The sequence below is a fragment of the Nycticebus coucang genome, chromosome 2, assembly GCF_027406575.1.
Source record: "Nycticebus coucang isolate mNycCou1 chromosome 2, mNycCou1.pri, whole genome shotgun sequence".
Taxonomy (NCBI): Eukaryota; Metazoa; Chordata; class Mammalia; order Primates; family Lorisidae; genus Nycticebus; species Nycticebus coucang.
The window spans coordinates 32,518,112-32,535,686 of record NC_069781.1 but is presented as its reverse complement, the minus strand read 5'-3'; the positions used below and the strand labels follow the sequence as shown (position 1 = coordinate 32,535,686).

Here is a 17,575-nt window from a genome sequence, read left to right as displayed (position 1 = left end):
TATATGCAAATATGCATATATATTACACAGGCACATACAGAGAGATATTTGATATATGGAATATCACTCTTGTATGAGCTCTATTCCTGATTAATTTGATAAGCCTTACAGAGGCCCTTAAGCAATGTTTCAACATGTTTGGTTGTGTGTGGATATTCCTGCTGCCTCTTTCATTCATTGCAAGTCATTCTCCAGTTGGCTATGGGCTGCCTTACTGCTCTGCTCACTGCTTCCATCTTCTGCCCAAGTGAGAAGAATAGAGGAAGAACCAAACTTATCTGTGAAATGTGGACTCCCAACTAATCTTAGGAACCCTTGATTCTGTGTTTTCTTTTCCTATAGTGGACCTTCAAAACGACATTCAATACTCAGCTATCTAGAGTTATAGGTGAAGTCCTCTATCGCAAATGGTGGTGGTGGTAACCGGAGAATCATGGTTTCTGCCACCAGATGATTAAGTCTCTAGTGCAAAATTTAGACCTTCTAGGCTCCTGCCTCAAGAGTAAGATCTGCCATAACATACTATGGAAAAGAAAAAGTTATTTTTCAGTATAAAAGAGACCCATCTTCTATGAAAGGCTTACTAGTAAAACAGTAATAAAACATGAACACTTTAGCCAGGGCACTGAGATGGTATAATCCTTGCATGGATGAGCAGAGCCCAAAGCTGGTTGTTCCTTTAAACCGTTTAATGCAATGGCTAATGTTTGGGATTTAAAGCTTTTATCCTATCCTATAGGATAATTAAGTCCCAAGACAAGTCATTGCAACTTAAGCAGCTTAACTGTGTGTTGGTCCCCAAACTTTTTCTATAATGGTTAAGGAGGAGGCACTTAACTGAATCTATTTAAAAACTGTCCTAGAAATGAGTTTTTCCTTTGTGGAGATGCTCCATTACTCTTATTTTTTCTTTTTCTTAGTAAAAGGCATTAAGCTTCTGATCTTAATCTTTTCCCAGTACCATTGACTTTGGTATCTGCCAAGAGCTCCCTTGCCTTCCCAGTGCAGTTTCAGGATTTCACCTCAGAATGGATATTCAGGAGTTGACCCCTTTATCCTGGACCTGAACAGCTTTAACCCAGACTAAAATCTCTCCCATCCGTCTTCAAAACAGCTATAGGAACTGCAGGCATCAAATATTTAGAGGGCCACATCAGTGTCCCTGAGGCGTTTCCATCATGTGCTATCACTAACGGGTATTTAGAGAGGACCCCACCCACCCCCAGCCTGCAAAGTAGAATCCGGGGCTGAGTTCCAGAGCCAGAGCTGCCAGTAATGGTGACTTGAACATTTTATCTTATTTTTGATAAGTAGCCTTCTCATTTAAATTGGACTTCCCAATAGCCTTAACATAGCCTTTGAGAACTTTCCTTCAGAAAGATCTTTAAGCTTTCATTTTTCAATAAGTAAGTTCTTTACTGTTTTTCTCCGGCTACTTTAAAAAAGAAAAATCCTCAGAGTCTGGAGGCTTATCAATGCACCTGCCACAGTTAATTTCTGTATTCTTTTCGTACTTTCCATCTGAAAGGTAGGAGCTCACCATATTGGCTTGCGTAGAGTTGTTTAGAAGGGGTCTGTCTGTGAATATACATTGGGAAATTGTGGGTTCATAAGTAAATGCTAATGCAGAGATTTGTGTATTCTGTATTCATAGCATAGAATGCTTTTGGCTTTAAGTCCATATTCATACATCTTTGTATACTAGGAATGTGTGTTAGGCCTTTTGAAAGTAGGCTCTGTTCATACACAGTGACTGCTTTTGGAATTAACTCATCTTTGTTCAGTGGTACATAACCCAAATTTTAAAAGGCAGGACCCTTGAGTGTGCCAAGAGAAAATCTAAAACTAGCAAGCTTAAAAACAAAACAGAACTCTACTCGGGAGGCTGAGGCAGGAGAATCGCCTAAGCCCAGGAGTTGGAGGTTGCTGTGAGCAGTGTGACGCCACAGCACTCTACCGAGGGCAATAAAGTGAAACTCAGTCTCTACAAAAAAAAAAAAAACAGAACAAAGTATGTTATATACACTTATAAATTTAAAATGGCATAATTTTTGCATTCAAATTTCATAAATGTAAGCCAAATACTTCATATTTTAATTCAAGAGGGCACTTTTAGCCCAAGATTTAAATCTTTGAAAATATCTTTCTTATAAGAAACTTCAATGCAGAGTTTTTAAACTTGTGAATTTCTATGGAAACCTTTTCTATAGAAATCCTGTACTGACCTTTCTTCCTTACCATCTTGATTTTTGTATGTGTAAAAAGAGACAAATGATGATTTAGTTTCAATATTGCATGAACACTTGCCATTTTTGTAAATTACATGGACAGAGGTAGTTTGTTATTTTCTAAGGAATTCATTAGTAAATTTGTGGAGAAGTTCTGAAATTGTTAGGGGCCCAAATATTAGACTGTTCTTCAGCTTTGCTACTAAGTTTTACAGCTTACATATTTCCTCCAACCCAGGGAGCTCAGAATAATAAAGCTTTCATTTATGGTCTAGTCAAGATATAGTTGAACCTGAAAATATTGTAAATTATAAATACTTCCGGATGCTTTTATTTGCTAAGATCTGAATATGTATTTGATATTCACAAGCAGGTTCTTTTGAGGATGTGATGGGTTCTTTTGAGCTTATAAAAGCTATAGATGATCTTTGTCCCAAATACACATAGTACATCTATGAATTTTTTAAATGCTCATAGAATTTCAGGGCCCTGAGACTGTCGGTCCCACCTGACCACCTCTTAGAGTCTAGTGAACACAAGTCTAAAGCCTGCTTGCTCTAAAGTCATTTTGGTAATATTTTTTGAAGTGAGGAAGTGATTAGGCCCTCCACTAAAGATATTTTTGAGATGATACCTAATACCTGGCCTGGAATCATTTTTATAACTTAAAAGACTTTGTATATAATTTAGTACCAGGTTAGGAAATAGAAACCATACAATGTGAATGAATAACAAGATGGTCAATGCTGAATCTTCACAACAGCAAGATTTTTCTTCCTAGGAGGTATGACAGTGCGTGTGTCCTGGGAGGAATTTTTGGCAAGGTACCAAATTATTTACTATGGACAGAAAACTCCAAGAGAAAATGAATAGGGGATCCTTGTAATTATCCATTTACCAAACACTTGGTTCTTTTTATTGTAGATCAGATAGGATATTGTGTGGCTTAGAGTTATAAGTATATCATTGTCTTGAAATATATGTGTCAACATGACCAAGAACAGATGATGATTGATGATGATGATGAAGAATTAGCAAATTCAAGTTTGCTAGTCCTCAGTTGACCAAAAAAGAACTTAGTAGAAAGTTGGAGGAGCAGATGCTGGGGGTAGAAATGGAAAAGGTAGGAGTTTTTTTCTCCTTTTATAAACCAGGAAGGTGTTCTCTCGTGGGCTTTCTCCCTGTGTAAACCAGGGAGTTGTTCTCTCTGTGTTGAGTGTTTTTCAGTCACCCGCAAGAGCAGTTTTGGGCCACTCTGACAATGGGGCTACATCCCTAATTCCCATGTCTACCCCAAATTTCTTTAGAAAAGCACATGGATTTACTTATTACTAACCTGGAAACCTCTCTGGGTATTTGAAAAAGCAAGCAGAAATCCTTAAAGGAGTTTGAAGTTCTTTTAAGATTTAATTCCAGTGAATCGTGATTTATAGTCAGACATCAAACGGTTGCCTACCTTTTCAGGCTGAAGAAAGTAGAAATCTGATAACTGGCTGGTGAAGGAAGGAGAAAAGTCAGCTCCCGCCCTCCCCCCCCCCCCCAGGAAGAACCTTAATGAACCTTCCACAGCAGTAAATGGAGAGTCCACTGGTGGAAATTTCCGTATCAGGTAGAAAAGGGCTTAAAAGTATCTAAATTTGACATGTTCTTTTGTCATAGAAATGTATGACTTAAAGGGAATGTTCTGATCCCCATGTGTGAATCTAATCCACCCATCCCATCAGCTGGGAATATAATCTGTGTTAGTAGTTATTTAAGGATTATGTATTAAGTCATTTCATGTGAATAAAAGTAAGGATTGAAAAGAAGCCTTGAGGAATAATAATTGGGTAGACAGAATGGGTCCCAGTGACCACTCTAATGGACCACTAGAAAATGTGAGCACTTTCATCATTTGCCATGTTGATAGTCAGGTCAGGACATTTTCCCGTAAATCGTATTAGATACTACAGAGGAATGTGGCAATAATAGGACAGCTTTGAAAAGTGGTGATTTGAGACAGACTGTTGCGAAGATTCTTCCCACCCTTTAGGTTCTAGTTGTCTGTGCTCAGAACTTGTTTTTGGCCCTTCTTGTTTTTGCTACTTTTGATTTCCAGAGATGATCCCATGGAGAAAGGTACTTGTCTTCCCTGTTGCCTTAGTACCACTAGATTGTGTTGTGTTGTTGAAGTTTTCTGATCTCTTCCTTATATAAAGGTACTAAGAGCTCCACAATGAAAAGAAATTTCTATAATACTGTCTCAATATTCTTAACCACCGAATGCACTTTTGATAGATCTTGTACCTAATGAAGTAAGTTCCGTGAGTTGCTGGCTGATTTGATGGCTGGAGGGAAAAACCTTACAACTAACAAAAAGGCAAGGAGAAAAGTGTGAAAGGCATCAAAGTGCAGGGGCTCCAAAAAACAACCAAAGACAGAAGCATATCTTCAGAAGACCAAAGGTCCAACTTCACTTACTGGCTGACACAGCCTTTCTGAATTCCCTGAGTTTAGAATAGAGCTCCTAGAATAAAGCAGCCAAATTGAAAGATCACCAGTATCATAGGAACCTGTTACTGATCGCTCAGGCACTGAGTGGTCACATCCAGTATCAAGCCCAGCCCGGGGCATAGGGTGATATGAACGGAAACACACTTCATTCAGTGTGTCTTGACTTCTCCCTGCTGCATAATCCAGCATGAGAACTGTGTTGTGGTGCCACATATTTCTCAATCTGATGCCTTTTTTTTTTTTTTTGCCATTTGCATCCTATTTCATAGTGCCAAAATGAATTTTTCTATCTTGTCTTTGTCTTTTACAAACTGGAGGATCACTGTTAACCCTCCAGGAATTCCATAGTTTGGGATCATTTACTTTGCCATTATTTCGGGTTTCTTATTACAGTGTCACTACACTGTTTTCATGTGGGGAAACAAACAGGTAGGTGCTTGAACACACCCCACAGACACAGTTGTAGCCCTAGTATTTGTGACGGTCATTGAACACAGTGCAGACTTTACAGATGAAGCATTATGCTCTCAGAGGACTTTAAAAACGTGTATATTAAGCAAGTGACATTCTGGAGTTATCAAATCTTGCTGGGAAATTAACTTCCAAGAGCTCTGGATTGGATGGAATTCCATCCGGTTTCAGAGTACAATGAGCCTATATGAAATGGAGCTTTGAAATGTTTTTCTTGTGCAGAAGTATGAACTAGAAAATAAAAGTGCTGATTGAATGCTAAGTTTTCTCTGTGTACTGACTCAGTTGCCAGAATTATAATGAAAACTGTATTTTAGTCTAACAAATGTATAGACTTTTTTATGTAATAAATAAAATTTTATAGGAAAGAACGTTATTGTCTACTGTGTCGTAACACTTTCCCATGCTCAGGGTGGTGACTAACTGATAGAATCACGGGAAACATCTGGATTTCAAAGTAGGTCAGTATGCTGCAAGGATGCCCTAGAATTTCCCAGCTATTCCTTTCTGTCTCTCAGCGTGTTCCTTGGAGTATGAAATAGAAATACACTAAAACCAACTTTTGAAGTACAAATTTCATCCACTGCCCAGCCAGGCTTCATAGGCAGAGACTAAGTCACCATGTGAATCTGAAGGTTGCAACTGAATTCAATCATCAGGCAGAGTAGAAAAGCCTCCATTAGACAACATCTGTCATAGAAAACATGCATTATGCCCAGTACAGTGCCCTGCACATAAATTGATGCCTGGATCTGTACTGAGTTAGTGCTTTTTTTTTTGGTAGAGACAAGGGCTTACTGTGTTGTCCTCCAGGCTGGTCTTTAAACTAGCCTCAAGTAATCCTCCCACCTTGGCCACCCAAAGTGCCTGAGCCACAGGCTGAGTTTAAGCTTTTGTGAAACTATAGTATGCTATCATTTACCCAGTAGCTATATCTGATTAAAATTTGGAAGAATCAAGCTTTTTAAAAATGAATCATTTTAAGTGAATATTAGGGACTTAAGGAAATGATGTTCTTAAGTGGAAGTTGTTTTGCAATACCAATAAACCCCTTCTAATTTGTTTTATAATTTTGGATTTTTCTTACAAATTTTCTCTATAAACTGTCTTTTATTAGCAAATGTGTGTGATGCCCACATGAGCATTCTGGTTTATACTATCTTGCCAAAAGAAGTTGTTATAGAACACTTTGGGGAGGTCCTTAATTACTAGAGGTATTTGGGATACTGAAGAATATTATTCTGGACTGAGGATAGTTTTTGGTGTGGTTCTGATGCAGATTTATGGAATGTCCCTTATATAGACTACTTAGTAATTAAAGAGCCCAGGAAAAGCCTCACATCTTCAAAAGGGTACCCTAAAGTCTTTTCTCTCTGTTTGCTTATGGAAAGTATTTAACTCTGTATTGAACCTCAAATTTTAGGAAAAAGGAAATCTACAGGCCTCTTTGAGGAGACACAATACTTATGCAGCCCAGTATTGTAAGTAGTGATTAAAATTTGAGCTGCTTCAAAAAGCTCTTGCAGATGTTGAAAGGTTCAAAAGAAGTCAGTATCTCATGAATCTCTTTGGCCTCAGGTTTTGATCAGAACTAACCCACAAATTTGTGCTTTTGCAATTTTTTTTTTTTTTAAGGTTGTGACAAGTAGTAGTGAAAGTAAGAAATGCTTTGTGCCTCATTTACGGTCCAAATTCTAAGAATAATTCTGAGAATATAACCAGAAGATTCACCTACATTAAATTTAGCATTCCAGAAAGAGTAAAACTAACTTCATGGGCTTATCACCAATTTCAATAGACATCTTGAAACTTTCTAGGTGTATACAAGCTCCCTGGCCAGGTCTGTCAGAGAAGCAACAATAAGGAATCACTTTCAAGGCAAAACAAAGAGCCTTCAGTCAACCTTACATTGCATCTCATAACCTCACACTGAGAGATAGGATGTTAGGTATGTGATGTTAGTCTTTTCTCTCCATCTTCCAGAAAGTATTCTTGGCAGCTTACAATAAAATAAAACAATTTTAAAATGCACATAGAAAAAATTTGAATAATGAGGCAAATGAAAATTGAGAAAAAGGAGATTAGTTATATAAGCAATCCTAGGCTAGGCATAAGACTAAATTCCCAAATTTTCTGTCTACCAAAGAGGAAATCAAGAAAGGTGGACAGAGGTGTGTTTTCATTTTTGTTTTTGAGACAGAGTATTGCTCTGCACAGCGGCGTGATCATAGCTCACTGCAACCTTGAACTCCTAGGCTCAAGCAATCCTCCCTCTTAAGCCTCCCAAGTAGTTAGGACTATAGGCGTCACCATCCCTACCCAATTTTTTTTTTTGGGGGGGGTGTAGAAACGGAGTCTCACTATGTTACCAGGCTGTCCTTGAGGAATGCTCCTACGTTGGCCTCCCAAAGTGGGATTATAGGCATAAGCTACCATGTCTAGTCTCATTGTTTTAATGTTAAGTAAAAGGAAACAAAGTACAATAGGAAAGACTGTGCAGGCTTTAACAGTGGTATAAGTTATAGTTAATGACTTGGAATCATGTTCACAGTTTGCTCAGTGGAAAAAGCGGGGGCTAAAGCAGTATTTACAGAATGCCCCCATTTGTATAAAATACTCCTGTACATCTTCAAATAAAGATATAGTAGATGCTGTCTTAACCAATCCTATAAGCACTGTAGTTAACCAGTTAATTGAAACATTTGGTTAGAAAGGAGAATCATTAAAAATGATTTTTTCTGGGCGGCGCCTGTGGCTCAGTCGGTAAGGCGCCGGCCCCATATACCGAGGGTGGCGGGTTCAAACCCGGCCCCGGCCAAACTGCAACCACAAAATAGCCGGGTGTTGTGGCGGGCGCCTGTAGTCCCAGCTACTCGGGAGGCTGAGGCATGAGAATCACTTAAGCCCAGGAGTTGGAGGTTGCTGTGAGCTGTGTGAGGCCATGGCACTCTACCGAGGGCCATAAAGTGAGACTCTGTCTCTACAAAAAAAAAAAAAAAATGATTTTTTCTAAACTACAACATGTAAATGTTAATTGGCCAATTTGGACATAGATGTATTAATTCTTTCATATGATACCTCGACTTGTCTGACGTTGTCTACTGTCCTTTTTTTGCATTAACAACATTGATAATGTAACTATCCAAAGACGTAGTAATGTGAAATATTGATTTCTTTTAAGTGGATCAAGAATTTAGAGATGTTGGCTCAGCACCTGTAGCTCAGTGAGTCGGGTGCTGGCCATATACACCAGGGCTGGCAGATTTGAATGCAGCCCGAGCCTGCTAAAGAATAATGACAACTACAACAAAAAAACAGTGAGGCATTGTGGTGGGCACTTGTAGTCCCAGCTACTTGGGAGACTGAGGCATGAGAATCACTTACGCCCAAGAGTTTGAGGTTGCTGTGAGCTATAACACCACGGCACTCTACCAAGGGTGACATAGTGAGACCCTGTCTTAAAAAAAAAAAAGAAGAAAGAATTTAGAGATGATTATGAAAGCCACAGAGTGTAGATTCCTAGAATTTTATAATTTCTTTCCAGTGTTTATATTTCTGACTCAGACATAATGTGAGATTAGTTTATTTGCATTTTTCCTTTAATACCTTCTAAGGAGTTCAACTTTTCTTTTTCTTTTTTTGCAGTTTTTGGCCAGGGCTAGGTTTGAACCCGCTACCTCCAGCATATGGGGCTGGTGCCCTACTCCTTTGAGCCACAGGCGCCGCCCCAGGAGTTCAACCTTTCTAATCATGAGTGTTCATAAAGACTCTTCTCATATTCATTGTTTTTATCAGTATACATAACATTTAGGTAATCATACCATTAGTGTAACCACCACATCTAGCATAACATGTTGGAATAAACACACCTGACTTTTGCTAACCACAACTCACTGATGCTGAGAACAGAGTACACAGGCCCCTGAAGGTAGGCCTGTCTCCACAAATATTCAGCATCTATAGATACCTGCCAGTACATTCTACAGAGAGCTGGAGAATGTCAGTTAATCTGGCAAGATGGTTAAGTGAGAGCTATAAGAGCCACCCTATTCACATCAAAATGATAATTATGTTAATCTATCTGTGTGTTGTGGGATTATAGGTAATATTCATTTTTTTCTTTGCTGCTTTGTGTGTTTAAAAATATTGCTTTACCATTTTGTAATCTAAAAAAGTAATGAAATGATAGTAACTAAGTCAGTGTGATAATTGACCAATGAAACAGAAAGTTCCCCAAACGAATGCTATTATTTATCAGATTTAATAAAAGCTAAGAATGTACTTGAAACAAATGAGGACGGAAAGAATCAGCTTGATAAACAGTATTTAGGACAATTGGCTTTCAATTTGAAGACACATGTAAGTCAAATCTAAATTTCAGTTCCACTCTGTGGCCCATGCTAGAGTGCTGTGGCATCAGCCTCACTCACAGCAACCTCAAACTCCTGGACCAAAGCGTCCTCCTGCCTCAGCCTCCCCAGTAGCTAGAACTATAGGTGCATGCCACAGTGCCCAGCTAATTTTTCTATTTTTAGTAGAGATGGGGTCTTGCTCTTGCTTGGGTTGGTCTCAAACTCCTGAACTCAAGCAATCTTCCCACCTTGGCCTCCCAGAATGCTAAGATTACAGGTGTGAGCCACCAAGCCTAGTTTGATTCTTTAATTCATTGAATATTAGAAATATTTACCTTTTCTACTCAATGCTAGCTGCTATAAAATCTCTGTAATGATTAGAAGGAGTCAAAGAAGAGTTGGAGGTCCTGAAAATATTTCTCTGTGGCAGCAAAGTTTTCTCCACTCCTTGATGAATGAAAACCAACTGATCTCTGGTTTTCGGTGGAGAGTTGCAATGTAACACCCACTGGTATTGCCTAGGTAGCTGAGGACAAACTGGGTCTCAGGGGCTCCAACTCTGCCCTTCTGCCTTGTTGCCTTAATCATCGTTTTGCTTCTCTGCTGACAAGAAATAGTGTTTCTTGCAATGTGTTTTTAGCATATGTATATTTATGTATTTAAATCCCACTTTTTTAAACTAAAAGATATATGTACAAAAAGATTATTAAAATAAAAATATAAAAGCAAAGACATAAACAGGAAGAAGCAAATATGGTTGACTCCAGAACTATAATTTTATGGTCACAGTACATTGAAGCCTTAAATACTTTTAGCTTCCTAGCAACCTGAGGAGAAAGGAAAACACCAAGATTTATAGAATTTTCTTCTCTAGTAGAGGAAGGTATATGCATTCTTCAAGTTACTGTGAAAGCAAAAATAACCTACATATGGCTCTCAAATTGGATTTGGAGATGCTGAGCTGGTAAAGTCCCAACATATAACTTCCTGATGCTTTAACCGAGGTTGTTACCTCATATCTTATGTAAGTCTGCTCTATTATGAGTTACAAGACATGTTGTTAAGTATAAATAAAACAAATCGTCTTCATTTATTCAAAAGACATTTACTGGGTTCTGTATTAGCTAAGGATACAGAAATAAGAGACCCAGTCCCTGCCCTCCAAAAACTCATGGTCCTCTTAGGAAGGCAAAGAAGGAAGCAGATGACTGTAATTCAATGTGCTTGTTGTTCTAGCAGAGTTAACTCAGGAGAAGCCGAGAGACCCACCTGCAGGCGGAAGGGCAGGGAGGTGGGGTTGTAATCAGTAAATAAGCCTTTGGGGAAAGGGAGTCAGTGTTCTAAGCAAGAGGAAGAAATGAGGATGTGTCTGTGAATCTGTACTTAAGAGTAGGTGTCAGGACGTAAAATTGGAGACATGGAGACATCAGCAGGGATCAGGTCATGAGGGTTCGTGGGCCATACTGAGGTTCTTGATTTTACTCTGAATGGGGGCTCACTGAAAGACTGTAAGCAAGGGAGTGCTTGATGATATTTACATTGCAGGGGGAAAAATTACTCTGAAAACAGGGGTGAGTTACTTTGGGGTCAGGAAAACTGGAAACCATTGTCACATGCCAAGTGATGCAGAATGAGGGCTCCAGCTAGGGAACTGGCAACAAGAATGGAGAGAAAGGGGTATATTTAATAGCTAATGAAGAGGTAGAATCATCAGAAGTGGATGACTGATTGGTAGAAGGGGCCAAGGAAAAGAATGATGGGAGTCGAGCATGAATCCCCAGGTCCTGGTTTGCCTGTGATACTGCATTGGAAAATAATTTACTTTCACCTGGAAAGAACCACATTAAGATGAAAACCTTCTTTACTTTAGTAAAGAGATAAGATGAAATGACAAAAAGACACTGCACCAGGAGTTGGAATTTGGAGTTTATCCCCAACTCCTCCATCCCAGGCACAGGTTATTTGTCGTCTCTGTGCCTCAGTGTCCTTGTCTATAAGTGGAACATGCTCAGCCTATGCTGTAGGACTATTCTGTCATTAAATGAAGGGTGAATGGGAATATGCTTTGAAAGCACTTAAGTACAACAGAGCTGTTATCTCCCTATTTTCTGATGCCTAAAGTAGCTCCATAGTACAAAGAAGAGGACAAGGGTCTTGGGGTTAAGGATATGGGTTTGAATCAGTCCCAGCCACTATATTGTATAAGCTGGATCACCCAGGAAAGCCACAAAATCTTTCTGAGGCTCAGTACCTTCCTTTGTAAATGGTAAAAATAAAGTCTTATAGGGATTTTGTAAGGCTTAATGACGACCTGTTTATTCACTTCGTCACTACCTAATGGATATGCACTGAGTACCTACTCTGTGTTAGAAGCTGAGAATACAGAAGTGAACACAGGTTAGAGCCTCCACTCTAGTTTTATGTATAGAAGGTAATGATGGGACACTACGACTAAAACAGCAGAGGAGAAGGAAATTCCAAAACTCACTTTTTCCACTAAAGGAAAGATTAAATTGGCAAAAAACACATCGGCTTTTGCCAGACTCTGGAACCTAATTAAAAACTTACAACAACTAGGCAAATGCTAAGTGAGGACATTTCACGGAGAGAGCACTGAGGCATTTTAACTCATCGCATCCCATCTCCACTCACAGCTGCTGTGGGGATGTGGTTCCTGCTTCTCTGTGGTTTGCTGGTATCAGTGAGCAATGTGGACCCTGTTCTCAAAAAAGTCGTGGTTATGTGCTCTGACCTATTTGATGGCTCCCTGAAGGATCAGCTCAGGTGTTTGTCTTTGTTTCCCAAGCCTCTTCTAAAGGCTAAAGTGACCTCACAAGTGACATTTGTCAAAGCATTTAAAGGCAAATACACTACTTGCAGCCACTGATGTGAGGAGAGACAGATGTGGCAAGCAGCAGACAGATGGAAAATCTTGGGAAGGACGAGGGTAGGAGGGGAAATAAGGACTTTATTATTATTATTATTTTTTAAGACAGAGTCTCACTTTGTCTCCCTTGGTGGTGTGCCCCGGCATCACAGCTCACAGCCACCTCAAACTCTTGGGCGTAAGTGATCCTCTTGCCTCAGCCTCCCGAGTAGCTGAGACTACAGGTGTGCACCACCACGTCCATCCTGTGTTTTGTTTGTTTGTTTCTATTTTTAGTAAAGACAGGGTCTCACTCTTGCTCAGGTTGGTCTCAAACTTCTGAGCTCAAACAGTCCACCTGCCTCGGCCTCCCAGAGTGCTAGGATTACAGGCCATGAGCCACCATGCCTGGCCTTAATAGAAGCTGTCTTAAAAACCCAGATACTGGACTAATTAAAAGAGACTTTAAATTAACTGCCTTAAATATGTTCAAAGAGATAAAGAAAACCAAGGACAAAGAACTAAAGAAATCATAAAAACAATGTCTCACCAAATATAGGATATCAATAAAAAGAAATTATAAAAAGGAACCAAATAAAAATTCTGAAGGTGAAAAATAACTGGTGCAAAAAAATTAAAAAACAGGCTCGGTGCCTATTGCTCAGTAGTTAGGGCGCTGGCCACATACACCAGGGCTGGCAGGTTCAAACCCGGCCCAGGCCTGTTAAGTAACAATGATAACTGCAACAAAAAAATAGCCAGGCATTGTGGCGGGCACCTGTATCCCAGCTACTTGGGAGGCTGAGGCAAGAGAATCACTTAAACCCAAGAGTTTACCGTAGCTGTGAGCTGTGATGCTGCAGAACTCTACAGAGGGCAACATAGTGGACTCTGTCTCAAAAAAAAAAATTAAAAAATAAATTAGCAAGGCATGGTGGTGTACACCTGTAGTTCCAGCTACTCTGGAAGCTGACGGGGAAGGATCTCTTGAGTCTAGGAATTAGAGCAGTGTTTTTCAATTATAGGTTCATGTGTGATGTGTGTGTTTTCACATCACACATGAACCTATATTTAAACTGCAGCACACTTATGTTGTTCAAAAAATATTTTTAAAATGAGTATACTTACTGTATACTGATTCAACACCTGTTGAAAATCACTATATTAAAGGTTACAGTTAGCTCTATTTATGCCGCTGCACTTTAGCCTAACTGACAGAGCAATTTCCTGTCTGAAAAAAAAAAAAAAAAAGACAGAAAAGGAAGAAAAGAAAAAGAAAAAGGGCTGTAATCCTAGCACTCTGGGAGGCTGAGGTGGGTGGATTGCCTGAGCTCAGGAGTTTGGTAGAAAAACTAGTTGGGCATCATGGCAGGCACCTGTGGTCCCAGCTACTCAGGAGGCTGAGGCAGGAGGACTGTTTGAGCCCAAGAGTTTGAGTTTGCTGTGAGTTCTGATGCCACAGCACTCCACAAAGTGTGATGAGATTATGTCTCAAAAAAAAGGAAAAGAAAGGGTAACGGGAGAGGCGGTGAGGGGAGGGGAGGGGAAAGGAAGGAAGCGGAAACCATGGAGACCATAGACAATAAGACAATGTATTTATATACTGAAAGAAAAGAATTGTCAATCAAAAATTCTTTATCCAGCAAAAGCGTACATCAAAACTGAAAGAGAACTCAAGACATTCTTAAATAAATAAAGGCTGAGGGAGTTTGTTGCTACTAGTTACTGTCCTACCAGAAATGCTAAAGGGACTTCTTCAAGCAGAAATGAAAAACCACTAATAACTCTAACCATAACAAAAAAATTGAAACATTGGTAAGGAAACTATATAAGTAAATATAAAAGTTCATATTATTATATTTTTATTGTCATTCACCTTTTTTCTAAAGGCAAATACAAAGAACAATAATTATCTATCTAAATGAACACAGCGTATAAAGAAGTAACAGATATTTCTTCAAAAATTAAAAAATGGCCATGAGTCACATAAAAAGATGCTCAATGTCATTAGGGAAATGCAAATAAAAAACACAATGTGATACCACTTCACACCCACTGAGATGGCTATAATCAAACAAATAGACAATAACAAGGTTTTTTTTTTTAGACAAAGCCTCAAGCTGTCGCCCTGGGTAGAGTGCTATGGCATCACAGCTCACAGCAACCTCCAACTCCTGGGCTTAAGCGATTCTCTTGCCTCAGCCTCCCAAGTAGCTGGGACTACAGACGCCCACCACAAAGCCTGGCTATTTTTTGGTTGTAGTTGTCATTGTTGTTTGGCAGGCCCGGGCTGGATTCAAGCCCGCCAGCTCTGGTGTATGTGGCTGGCGCCTTAGGTGCTTGAGCTACAGGCACTGAGCCAACAATAACAAGTATTGATGAAAATGTTAAGAAATTAGAACCCTCAGACATTGCTAATAGGAGTGTAAAATGGTGTAGCCACTCTGGGAAACGATTTGGCAGTTTTTCAATAAATTAAACATAGGATTACCATATGACCTGGCAGTTATACTACTAGGTGTATATCCAAAATAATTGAAAACAGGCATTCAGCGGTTACAGCGTGGCCACAGACACAAGGCTGGTGGGTTCAAACCCCACCTGGGCCAGATAAGCAACAAAGACAACTGCAACAAAAAATAGCCAGGCGGGGCGGCGCCTGTGGCTCAGTGAGCAGGGCGCCGGCCCCATATACCAGGGTGGCGGGTTCGAACCCAGCCCCGGCCAAACTGCAACAACAAAAAAAAAATAGCCGGGCATTGTGGCGGGTGCCTGTAGTCCAGCTACTCGGGAGGCTGAGGCAGGAGAATCGCCTAAGCCTAGGAGTTGGAGGTTGCTGTGAGCTGTGTGACGCCACGGCACTCTACCCGAGGGCAATAAAGTGAAACTCTGTCTCTACAAAAAAAAAAAAAAAATAGCCGGGTGTCGTGGCGGTGCCTGTAGTCCCAGCTACTTGGGAGGCTGAGGCAAGAGAATCTCTTAAGCCTTTTGAGGTTGCTGTGAGCTGTGATGCAACAGCACTCTACCAAGGGTAATAAAGTGAGACTCTGTCTCAAAAAAAAAAAAGAAAAAAAGGATTAGACATTGCATTCTTTTGATATGTCTCTTTAATCTCATTTAATTTGAAAGAATACCTCAGTCTTTTCTTGGTTATTCATGACCTTAATGTTTTTGAAGTCAGGCCGTTTATTTTACAGAATGTCCTTCCATTTGGGTTTGTCTTAGTTGCCTCATGAGTACGTTCAGGGTGTGCGTTTGGGCAGGGACACCACAAAAGTCGTACTGACTGTGTCCCCCTCAGTGCGTCCCACCAGGAGGCACGGGATAGCCTTTGCCCCATTAGTGTGATATTAACTTTGATTATTTGGCTAAGGTGATTGTCCTGTTAATTTACTAATTCTCCCTTTGTATTTAATAAGTATCTTGCAGAGAGATATTTTGAGACTATGTACCCAAATCCTGTTTCTCAGCTTTTCACTCGCTACCTTCAGCATCTATTCATATTCTTCAACCACAGAAACAACTATCACTGTAATTTTTGCCTAATAATGTCATCACTCTTCTTGCATTTATTAATTGGTATTCTATACGAAAGAGCTTTCCCTTTTCCCACTTATTATTTACTCATCAAATAAATAATTATGGAATCTTAGATTCTTTTCTCTGTTACTATCCCTTGGTTTTATGCTCAAGTTGTCTCAGATTGGGCCACCAAGAGTGCATTCAGCCGGTTCCTGTACTTTTCACCTGCCCCCATCACTCTGTGAGTACCTTCTTGTTTACTGAGATAGCCAGATGTTCCAGGCTCATCTTGTGTCTTCCAGGTCTCAGCTCTGTAATCAGCCACCTCTTCAAGGAGCCCTGGTTCCTTTTAATGGAAATTGATATTTAGAAACCAAGGTCTGGACACTGTATCTGCTGATTGTGGTAGGTGTTCAGTAACAGCTGCCACAGGATAGAGAGCAGGAGGAAGGAGATCACTGCGCTGCTTTTTAAAGGTCAGTCTGCACCCGGAATATAAACAGATGCGAGTGTTTGCTGAGACAAGCCTGGAATATTGGGAAGAGAGACATGTTGGGGAGGGGAAAAGGAAAAGGATTGTTAGCTATATTCAAATACCCAAAGGGATGTTACAGAGAAAAAGAGCTCTCATAACCCTGGCCTGAGCCCCTAAAGGGTTCTGCATGGTTGGAAAGACATTTTCCATTTCTGTTTCATCAGTGAATTAACATGCGTTCATTACCTGTTACTGCCAAGCTGTGGCAGGTTGCTCTCCCCGATAGGTACTCTGCCCTTCTTCCTCAGAACCCAGATGCCATTCTGGTCAGCAACGTGTGTTCACTGAAACATTCATCTTCCCGTGCTTCCTTGAAGCTTGAGGTGGCTGTGTGACATAGTTCTAGCCAATGAGATAGAAGTATAGATGGGGATAAATGGGAATTTCCAAAAAAAAATTTGCCTTCATCATAGGTGCTACCCCAACTCCTGGTTTTCCCCTGTTTGGCCTGTCTGGAATGCAGATATGAGACCTGGAGGAAAAGCAGTAATCTTCAAAGCACATACAAAGCTGCATGCTAAAGGTGCAGAACCAAAAGATAGAAAGGACTTAGGAGCCTGGTTCCTGAAGGACATTGTTGCACTCCTTCTCCAGACTTGAGCTTGCTGGACTTACTGTTCCGTGAGAAGAAGCCTTCTTTGTTTAAGCCATCATAATAGGTTTCTGTTAAATGCAGCTGAGATGCAATTCTAACCCAAGCTCTGCGCTAAGTCCTGGGGGGGAAGGACTTTCCGGGTTTCCTGGTTACCAGACAGAATGTGAGGAAGACTTTCTAAAAAACTGAAATAGTATCAGGATGGGCTTGGCTGCAGGGAAGGAGGTTATTTGCCTCGCCCCCAATATGAGGAAACCATGCAGAGACTGGGGAGCATTTTGCAGCTGGGACACTGTAAAGCAGTATTGAGCACAGAATGAAAGGTTGGATTCTGTGATCCTTAAAGTCCATTCTAGTGCAAATTTTTTTCTAATAGTCAGAAAGACAAAAAAATAATAGGTGGACTTAGGGCATATTAAGTTTTCACTGGACAATTAGTATTTTTTAAGCTATAGTCTGCATTGAGACGCATGATTTTCATTAAGGTTTCTAAGAATGCACTCTCCCTCAAAC

General features: G+C 40.1%; 1 protein-coding gene across 1 annotated transcript in view; it reads left to right on the top strand.

Moving 5' to 3' along the window:
• Nucleotides 1–17,575, top strand: part of SLC44A1 (solute carrier family 44 member 1) — a 198,290-nt gene that overhangs the window by 157,176 nt on the left and 23,539 nt on the right. The gene's annotated exons all lie outside the window — the stretch shown is intronic.